The 11,267-nt window shown below is 42.4% G+C and overlaps 1 pseudogene; it reads right to left on the bottom strand.

Moving 5' to 3' along the window:
- Nucleotides 1-906: 906 nt before the first annotated feature.
- Nucleotides 907-1,068, bottom strand: LOC132022954 (U2 spliceosomal RNA; annotated as a pseudogene).
- Nucleotides 1,069-11,267: the final 10,199 nt, after the last annotated feature.

Genomic DNA, 11,267 nt, shown 5'->3' with positions numbered 1-11,267 from the left:
GTTCCTGGAACAGGCACCTGAACTCGGTGCTATAGTGAACAGCATTGCCTTTAGCCCCATGGCTTGAAACTTTGAGACCCTTGGCCTATGGGTACATGTTAAATTTTACAGGCAGGTTGGCATTCCTGGCCCCTCTTTGCTGATGTCACCCTGCTACTTTGGGGGACCCCAGGTCCTGGACTGGAGAGGACTGGAGAGGACTCACAACACAGACTCACATTTCTCACACACGGCTCTGCATCCTGAATTCTGAGGCATCTGTTCAGTTTTGTCTTGTTCTCCCCAACCCCAGGCTTCTGAGCTCTCCCTGGCCTCTGCACAGCCCCATTGGAGGCCTCAACATGTGTACCGCAAACCAGGCAGGCCCCCAGAGTTTGGCAAAGTGTACCGCACACACCAACTTTTGCGTCAGTGGCGCTCGCCTACGCCCCCCACGCCCAGCATCTGCAATGTCTCGGAGCCTATTAACAGACTATTGCATCTTACATATTCATGATGCTGGTGAATTCCAGGGCTTGAAGAAGCTCGTCCCCCCCCCCCCCATTTTCCAATTTGTGCTTCCACTGAGTGATTTACCAGTTCCCTGCCGGGGGCTTTCATATCTACCGTCATCAGGAAGGCAACCAGCCAGAGGAAGGATACGTTCCTGTCCTTGGGTTCTGCACTAACAGTCCTTTAAAGGTAAGTAATGAGCCTTAAGAAAATGAATTTCCAGGGTAATTTCCACCTCTTTAATTTCTCCCCTAATACTATAGAGGTTCATTCTTTTTATTGCCTCTCTGAGCATTGTTCATATAGTACCTGCCCAGGTTCTGTTCCTTCAGCCTGTTTGGAAAAGAACACATGTTGATAGAAGCCTCTGTCTAAACTTCTTATAACCCCAGACTTAGTTTTAGGAGCTCTCTTGTGGCAACAATTTAAAAGATTCAGTGAAAACTTGCTGAAAATGCTATAAACCATGGAAACTTCCAGGACATTCTTTGAAAGGATCCATGTGAAACTGGCCCACATACTTGCTATTCTGTGGCATTTCTACACTTGATCTTAGCCAAAAGGCCGAGAAGCGATGTATTCTGTGGCATTTCTGAACTGAGTGGGAATGTGAGCCCCAGGAGAGAGGTCCCAACAGGGGGGTGTCCCCCCAGCCCATGTAGGAACAGGAGCGACAGTATGAATCCTTGGTGGAGCCTGGTGGACAGATGATGGGCTTCTTGTGCACAAGTGCTCGGGAGAGCACAAATTACTCTGGGACAGAGCCAGGGTCAGGCAGTTTGAAGGAGGGACACAAAAGGGTACAGCTGCCTGCTTACAGTAATGTCAAGATCATATTCTGTAAATTGCTGTCTAATCCAGTCTGAGCTGCAAGAAAAGGCTCATATTGTTTTTCTTTAAGAAAGGACGATGATACACATCTGGGAATACAAGTAAGAAACATGATGTTTGAAAGGTGTTGACCGAGTGCCACTTAGCACTCTTCCCTCTGTACTAAGCTAAGCTTCCACAATGCATGCCTACCCTGGAGCCAGGGGCCCCATCCTGGCAGGGGGTCTGTGACTCCTGTGCTTCCAGTTGGAGAACTTAGAGGAGACTATGACCAGAGTCTGGAGGGTGAGGCTCTGGTGGGCACGAGGTACCCATTCTCTGCCTTCCACTCCAATAACCTTTCTCCCCAAGGGGAACACGTAGCTGGTACCAAAGACCTTCCTGGAGACCCACAGTGACACACGTGCTTTAGGATCCACATGATATCAGATGCGTGAAGTTTGCCTTCCCTTATTTTCTGCCCCAATTTTTAAGCACAGAACTATCTGGTTCATGAAGTTTTGGTCTCTTGTAGGGGCTGGCAAACTGCAGCCTCTGGGTCGCAGGCCAGGTCTGACCAGGCCCATTCATATAAATATTTTGTCTAATGACTGCTTGCGAATGGCAGTGTCAAGTCAAAGAGACCAAAAGCCCTGCAAAGACAAAAATATTTAGTGTCTGGCCCTTTACAGAAACAGTTTGTTGGCCCCTGCTTCGGAGTAATGACAGTTTTTTCTGAGGGCCAGGATCATCTTTACTTTCAGGCAATACCCCTGGTAGCAGTGGGGAAGGGAGGCCGTCTCTCCCTGTGGATTCTGATGAGCAAGACAAGGGCAGTCGACAGAGATGTCATAAGCCTGCAGTGGTCTGGGCATCGACATCTTCTTGCACATTCCGTGGAGTTAGAATGGAAGATTCGCACAGTAGGAAATCTTGACTATATGGAGACCACTCTGAAATAAAAACAAAAAGAATAAGTGATTCATGTTTGTGTTTCACGGACCATGAATCCAGGTACCGATACTGGTAAGCCTATTACCAATCATTTTGATGTGGATGCAGCTGTGATTACATTTGGGTCCATGTGATTCAGAACTTCCATGGACCAGGCCTGCACCTTCAATCAGAGGTGGCCCAAACAACAGAACTGCAAACTCTTTCCCACTACAGTGGCTCAGAAAATACCAGATAGCTGTAAACCCTCCTAAGATCCTACATATTTGCCACACCTGAACCTTGAGGTTCTAAATCCAAATTGTTGCAGGTAACTGTGATTATCCTATTTTCCCAAAAGAACCATGTATTAGAAGAGGATGATTAATTTTTCCAATGTCATCAGTGCCAATTCCTGTGTTAGCAACAGAATCTGAGTCAGTGATTAAAACTAGCGTGAGAAGAGGTTTTCAAACCCAACTGTGCCTTGTGGTGATTATGTAACAGCCTCTGTATGGAGAATCATTACAAATGTTTGCTCTTCTCTCATGCTGATGAAGCATTTTATACTCTGGAGGAATATTCTGGAAGAAGGTAGTTGGTTAAAAGCAGGCAAAGTGGAGAAGAGAGACATTTTAACAAAATTTCCATATGTAGTTGGTCTTAACATGTAGCCTTTATATTTTTTTCCAAAGAACATTTCAGCAATGAATGTTCTTTGGTGCGCTAAAAAATGGCACATTGAAGAAATTATTTGTAAGTTATAAATAGTACTAATAAAATAACATCATTTTGAAGTTAGTAGGATATCAAAAGATCTTCTATCACCAAGCAGATAGTTCCCTCTTTTATAGATAAGGAAATAGAGCATCATGAAAGCTGTGTAACTGATTAAGTTTCCACTTCCTTCCATATCCTCTCCTTCCATGTATACCAAATCCTTAGTCTGGTTGCAAAAAAAAAAAAAAAAAAGGAAAAGATTTCTCAGAAGAAAACTTATTAAGACTATATTGACTCTATGAAGAGAATTCTGGATTCAGAGTCCAGAGTGCTCACCATTACACCGTGGAACCGCCTATGAAGAGAATTCTGGGAGCAACTCTTAAATTCATCTTTTCCTGCACATTGCCACCACCACACTCCACCAGCCACATAACAAGAGTAATGTGCAGCAGAAAGAAGAAACAGAAATGGACCAAAGTAGCCTTTCTACATTCTTCCTACACCCACCCCCATTGGTGGCCTGCATGGTGGTGAGACAGTTGTCAGAGGTACCCAGGGCCAGAGCTGTTGGAATTACTCATCTTTCTCCATTTATAGCCCAGGATTGGTTTTGTTTTGTTTTCTCTCTTCTCTCCCTAACTTCCAGGAGGATTTGGTGGTAGATCAGAGCTTCCCCTGGTCAAGGTAACCACAGTGCATACTGAAAAGATCCTGGATCTGGTATAAATCCTATCATGGGTAGAAACAAAATCCAGTCAGAGACAACATCAGTGGCAGGCCTGAAGGGGAACAGAAGTCACAGAATAATACGGGTGTGGGAACTGGACTAGTTACATCAGTCATTTCCTCTCTGCCACACTCCCTTCTTCTAGAAGCTTACCAAGCCCACTGTTTCTAAGAGGCAAACACATGACTGATGCCCCGGCCATCAATAATTGAGTCAGACGTGGATATCTGACCTGCCTTGAGCCAATCAGATGTCTTGATCTAGAACTTGGATTTGGGATACCAAGAGCCTTGAAGCTGTTAGTTGTCTAGAGGTGTTGAACCCATAAGACCTGTGGGTCTAGGCATGAGGGGGGTAGCCATCTTAAGTCATGTGTAAATGAAGGAAGCTGGAACAGAGGGAAGAATGGAGCAAATGTTCAAGGACAAAGAAAAATGAGAGAAAGAAGGAAGAGGAGCTGCCTGGGGATGCTAGCTCTTCACTGCCACAGGAATAATTCTCAAAATTGGGTTTCATAATATTTCCTTACAAATGTACAAATAATTCCCATTTACTTAAGTTAGTCTGAGTGAGTTTCTGATTGCAGCAACTGCATAATCCCCTACCCTAAAATGAAATGGGGTGGGGGCTGAGGGCAGGGAGTGAGTAAGAGAGCCAGGAGGAAAGATAATTCTGGGCACCTTTTTTGGGAGACTAAATCTTAAGAGTCCAAGCACATATACAATATCCACACATGCAAATGCAATGAGATAGCCCTGGTTCCAGTGCAAATGTGATGAGATGGCCCTGTTTCCAATGTGTCAGTTTGCTGAAATTTTCTTTTTACAGAAATATGATATATCTGCTTAAATATATAATCTTAGTATTGAGAAGGTCTTCCTACGTTAAGACACAAACCTGGAAACCATGAAGTAAAGACTGACTTGATTAGACTTTGCACCCTTAAATTTTCACTGAGCTTTGACAAAAGACATTGTGAACAAAATGAAAAGGAAGGATCTGCAGGGCAGGTAGGGTCCCCCCTGCGCAGTTCCAGACAGACATTCCCTCAAGGCTTCGAGACAGGGTCCAACCCGAGCTTTGTGGTGGCCATGACTACTGAAAGTGTCGCAACTGTTGGCAGCACGACTGTGACCTCTCACTGTCCCCAAATGAGGAAATGAAAGGCAAGAAAGAGGAAATGGAATGGAATGAAAAAAATGGATGAGAACAACAGAGAGGGAGCAAGAAATATTGAGAAAGATGGAAGAAATGAGCTGTTTTTCTTTCCTGTGCTTCTGTGACCTCTTCTTTGCAACACCCTAGTCACGTATTAACTCAGCTAACTGTTACCTCAGTCCCGGGCTTACTGTGGAAAGGAGGTTGTCAGAACTACCATTAACATAATGATGGCTCAGGAATTCAACCCCCTCCACCTGATCCCACGCCCCTGCTTGGATAAATTAAATGCACTGACTATCCAGTAGGCTTCTAAACAAAACTTTTAGGTGTAACATTTCCTTCCCATGCTTAACATTTCCTCTTTCCCTAAATTCCCTTTATTCCTACCACTCACCAGAATGGAGAATTGAAATTAGGTTCTTTTACTTAATAGCTTGCCAAACTATAAACAACTCTCTCAAACTAATCCGTATCTCATCTAGGGAGAGGGCAATAAAAATAATGATTTATGCGGTCAAGAGTATGGTGAGACATTTTTATAGCATTGCACATGGTTTTCTAAATTGTAGAGCAGCTTTATTTCTTTCTTTGTATCTCAGCTTCTCAGTCTGTAGTTCAAACGTAATACTAGCTGTCTGTTGTCTATTTCTCAGGTGATTTGGTTAGATCCTGAGGGTCCATATATAGACAAACACTCTGAATCTTAGAAGGTAGAGAAAACATACGGGAACCTCATATAATGAGAGGGCTAGGCACATTGCACTCCTTAGGGGGAAATGATTTGGCCCAAAGAACCCCTGACTCCACATGGTATCAAGCTGTTTAAGAAGACTCAAGTCTAAACAGTGTAGTTATTTCACATATGTTTTAGATAGCACACTGCTTGGTATGATAAATGGTGGCTCTGATTTTTATAAGCATGTTGTGAAAACATGGTGATGATGATGGACAGGGTGATAATAATTGGATTGGTCACTGTAGACAACAGTATGGTAGTTCCTCAAAAAGTTAGAAATAAAGTTACCATTTAATCCAGCATATATGCTCCATATACTCCAGCATATATACTCCAAAGAATTGAAAGTAGGGTCTTGAAGAGATATTTGTACACCTATGTTGATAGCGGCATTGGAAGCAACCCAAGTGTCTGTTGCTGGATGAATGAATAAGCTAAATATGGTATATACATATAATGGAATATTATTCAGTCTTAAAAAGGAAAAATTCTGATACGTGCTATATTGTGGATGAGACTTTAGGACATTGAGTGACATAAGCTAATCACAAAGACACAAAGAGTATATGATTCCACTTATATGAACTACTTTAAATAGTCAAAGTCATGAAGACAGAAGGTAGAGTGGTGGTTGCCAGAGGCTGGGAGGGGCAGGGAGAGGTAATAGGGAGTTATTGTTTCATGGGTATGGGTTTCAGTTTTGCAAGATGAGGAACTCTGGAGGTGGACGGTGATGATGGCTACACAGCAGTGTGAATGTGCTTACTACCACTGAACCATACACGTAAATGGTTAAGATATGACTTAGGTTATATGTATTTTACTACAATGAAAGTGGTTCTTCCACGGGTGTCATTCAGCATTTTACTTTGCCTTTTTCTTTCTTTCTTTTTTTTTTTTTTAAAAGATTTCATTTATATATTTGAGAGGGAGAGAGAGAAAGAGTGAGAGAGCATAAGCAAGAAGAGCAGCAGGGAGAGAGGGAGACGCAGGCTCGCTTCTGAGCAGGAAGCCCAATGTGGGGCTACATCCCAGGACACTGAGATCGTGACCTGAGCCAAAGCAGACGCTTAACCAACTGAGCCACCCAGGCATCCCTAGTCTGGTAGATTTCAATCTTAGCTCTAAACAGATTAAAAGGAAAAAGAAAAAGAAAAAAGGAAAGGAGGTAATTGCCATAGGTCACACATCTAGGAAATGATGGAGTCAAATGTGAACCAAGAACATATGGATCCAGAGCTCGTGTTTTAGCCCCCTGTGGCTTTAATGCATCAGAATGTGGCAGCTGCAGGCCTGCCTAGACTAGTCTGAGACTCTGCGTTGCTCTGCTATTCCACAACGGTTGACAGGTTCATGTGTGATACCTGGCAGCTGGTGTGAAACCACCAGTGAGGCACCAGGTGTGGTGTCTGCTCTGAGCCTGGAGCTGGGAAGAAAATCAATGATACAATGAAGAGAGGGAGAAAGGTGATATTAGATGGAATGTGCATACCCAGAATATAGCGATATATTTAAAAGCATGCAATGCTGAATTTTTAAACAAATTCCACATGCAGAGAAAAAAACACATGCATTTCTCTAAGAGGAATATAAGTTAGCTAATTCTTTCCTCCTTCTTGATAAAATGGTTAGAAGTTGCTTAGAACTGCCTTTTATCATAAAATAGAAATTATCACATTAACCTCAGGCACCACCTACTGTTTCTTCTCTTGTTCCTTCAGTTCTCATCCATCCTCTCTTTGCCTTTTCTCTCACGCTATTCCTAACATTTGAGTGAATTTAAGCAATTCACTCAAATGTTAAGTCTAATGCTCTTGCTTTTGGATGGAGATCACTTCCTCCCTTCCGTGACTGGCTGGGCCTGTTACCTTTTGGTAACAACTTTGCCAGAGATGTTGGAGAAAAGAGAGATGGCATTTCCTCCTAGAAATACAGCCTATGCGCCATTTAATCTCTTATGGTTTTATAAGGTTGTGCTGTCCTACACAGCTAATCTTCACTGAGTGCTCCCTAGTACCAGGCATGGTGAACTTGCTTGCCCATGGTCACTAATCTGTGGCAGACTCAGGATTCCATCCAGGTCTGTCTGACTCCAGAGCCACTGGCTCTCTAGCCATGATCAGGCTCCATACATTCCTCCAAGGTTACTTTTCCAAGCAATGCAGACAGTCATGGGAGAGGCACTGGGTGTCACCTGTAATAACTAGCTTTTAGAAGTGGCACCAGACAGTGCTGGCCTTTCTGTTTCCAAGGCAAAGAGGAATGAGGGTGAAATGTACAGGCTGGAGGAGACTGAAATCCCCAAGATTTAGGGAGAAGAATGTGGTCACATATATGGTATCTGATCACAGCATTCTAGAGCTGAGCTGGCCTTTAGAGGTAATTTTTTCAAACTCCTTTATTTACAGGTGAGGAAGTTGAAGATCTGAGAGACCAAGGGAATTGTCTAAGGACACACAGTCAGTTAGCTAGAAGCCATTCATGACCTAAGTTTTCTGATTCAGAATAAACTGCTTTTTCCACACTACCTTCTTTCTGCTTGGGTTTTACTTGTTACCAAGAAGTCACAAAGATCAGAAAATTAAATTGTATTTAGCAATACAATTTCATATTATACCACTGAAAGTAATTATAATGATAATGCAAGCAGATCTTCCAAACGCAGAGGTTCCAAACTGTTTCTGCTTTTTGCTAAGCACATATATAGAATTCCAAGGCCATATTTATACCGCATAAAATTTCCAAAGAGCTGAACAATTTCCTATAAAAACACAGTTAGGTACTGATGGCCAAATTGAAAAACTCAAGGTTTCCTGGCAACTCCCGCTTTCCTTCTGCTCTGGGGGATGCAAATTCCTCAGCAAAGAACCTTTCCCCGACTTACCTCCTCCATGGTGGCCATGACCCAGGTCCCACTGGCCCTTCCGGATGTTTCTGCCTTCCTTGTTTATGCCCTCCAGAGCCTATGATCTTGCCTCCAACCCTCACTAGCTGAATAACCTTAGATGGAAAATTCTTAGGATGAGGGTCCACATTTTTCTCTCACTAGAAGAAATATTGGACTAGAACTCAGGTGAACTCAATTCTGGTCATGATTCAAACACTAGTCTTGGCCCTTAGTTTTTTCATGGGTAAAATATGGATAGAAACCTCTGCCTACTTACCTTTGGGGTTGTTCTGTAGATTTTGGAAGTCAGTGAGTCACAGAATCATGAGGACAAACTGGGCCCACTGAGTCTAACCCCTCATGTCAGAGTCAAGGAGAAAGAGACCCAGAGGTACTAGGATATCTGCCCCCCAACCAGGGCTTGGCTAATAGCAAAATCAGGGCCTCCCCAGATGCTTTTTAACTACTTGGTGCTGCCTGTGATGACAAATATGAAAGCATGCTTACAAGGATAAATCATGAATCTGACAACATGTCATTATTTAGTTATTAATATACTATGTATAGAGTGAGCACTGATCTGATTCTTTTCGTGTCTTAAAAGGGCTATAGGTTGTTAGGAATTTCTAAAGATGGCAAAAATATGTCTAGAGACAAATACTTCCCTTTCCAATAAACACAAGGAAAGCAGGAAGTTTAACCAGAGATAAAGCTCAGCCTCCTCCAGCAGCCATGGCTTGTGTCTTTTTAAAAATTCATTATTCTTGAGATACAATCCACATACCATATAATTCACCCATTTAAGGTGTATGCTTCAGTGATTTCTAGTATATTCACAAAGATGTGTAACCATCATCACGATCTAATTCCAGAATGTTTTCATTGTTTGCTGCTTTTTGATGATGATGTCGGGCTGGGTTGAGTGTGGCTTCACTAAAGCTTGGCTCTTGGTTCCAGCATGCTGCCCTGGTGTAGCGATCTTCTTGGCTGATATCAGATATCCCAAGCTCCCTCTCTACTTGGAGAGTTCTATTTCTGCCAGAGTCCTGACTCTCAGAGACAGACCAGGAATGATGTAAATGAATCTGAATTCATTTACTGAATCTCAAAATAAGTCTTAGCAATTAGAATGTAAAAAGCAAAAGAAAGCCATCAAGGCTGATCTGCAGGACTAAAATAAGAGAAGGCTCCCCGGGACAAGAGTGAGTAGTTCCAACGGCAGGGATGTCCATTATCACCACTGCTATTCAACATAGTACTAGTACTATGTACATAGTACTAGAAGTCCTAGCCTCAGCAATCAGACAACAAAAGGAAATTAAAGGCATCCAAATCGGCAAAGAAGAAGTCAAATTATCACTCTTCGCAGATGATATGATATGATCAATGCACAGAAATCAGTTGCATTTCTCTACACCACCAACAAGACAGAAGAAAGAGAAATTAAGGAGTCCATCCCATTTACAATTGCACCCAAAACCATAAGATACCTAGGAATAAACCTAACCAAAGAGGCACAGAATCTATACTCAGAAAACTATAAAGTACTCATGAAAGAAATTGAGGAAGACGCAAAGAAATGGAAAAATGTTCCATGCTCCTGGATTGGAAGAATAAATATTGTGAAAATGTCTATGCTACCTAAAGCAATCTACACATTTAATGCAATTCCTATCAAAGTACCATCCATCTTTTTCAAAGAAATGGAACAAATAATTCTAAAATTTATACGGAACCAGAAAAGACCTCGAATAGCCAAAGGGATATTGAAAAAGAAAGCCAAAGTTGGTGGCATCACAATTCCAGACTTCAAGCTCTATTACAAAACTGTCATCATCAAGACAGCATGGTACTGGCACAAAAACAGACACATAGATCAATGGAACAGAATAGAGAGCCCAGAAATAGACCCTCAACTCTATGGTCAACTAATCTTCGACAAAGCAGGAAAGAATGTCCAATGGAAAAAAGACAGCCTCTTCAATAAATGGTGTTGGGAAAATTGGACAGCCACATGCAGAAAAATGAAATTGGACCATTTCCTTACACCACACACGAAAATAGACTCAAAATGGATGTGCGAAAGGAATCCATCAAAATCCTTGAGGAGAACACAGGCAGCAACCTCTTTGACCTCAGCCGCAGCAACATCTTCCTAGGAACATCGCTAAAGGCAAGGGAAGCAAGGGCAAAAATGAACTATTGGGATTTTATCAAGATCAAAAGCTTTTGCACAGCAAAGGAAACAGTTAACAAAATCAAAAGACAACTGACAGAATGGGAGAAGATATTTGCAAACGACATATCAGATAAAGGACTAGTGTCCAAAATCTATAAAGAACTTAGCAAACTCAACACCCAAAGAACAAATAATCCAATCAAGACATGGCCAAAGGACATGAACAGACATTTCTGCAAAGAAGACATCCAGATGGCCAACAGACACATGAAAAAGTGCTCCATATCACTCGGCATCAGGGAAATACAAATCAAAACCACAATGAGATATCACCTCACACCAGTCAGAATGGCTAAAATCAACAAGTCAGGAAATGACAAGATACTGGCGAGGATGCAGAGAAAGGGGAACCCTCCTACACTGTTGGTGGGAATGCAAGTTGGTGCAACCACTCTGGAAAACAGCATGGAGGATCCTCAAAATGTTGAAAATAGAACTGCCCTATGACCCAGCAATTGCACTACTGGGTATTTACCCTAAAGATACAAACGTAGTGGTCCAAAGGGGCACGTGCACCTGAATGTTTATAGCAGCAATGTCCACAATAGCCAAACTATGG

The sequence above is a fragment of the Mustela nigripes genome, chromosome 7, assembly GCF_022355385.1.
Source record: "Mustela nigripes isolate SB6536 chromosome 7, MUSNIG.SB6536, whole genome shotgun sequence".
In the NCBI taxonomy this organism is placed as follows: Eukaryota; Metazoa; Chordata; class Mammalia; order Carnivora; family Mustelidae; genus Mustela; species Mustela nigripes.
This window is presented reverse-complemented; position numbering and strand designations above follow the sequence as displayed.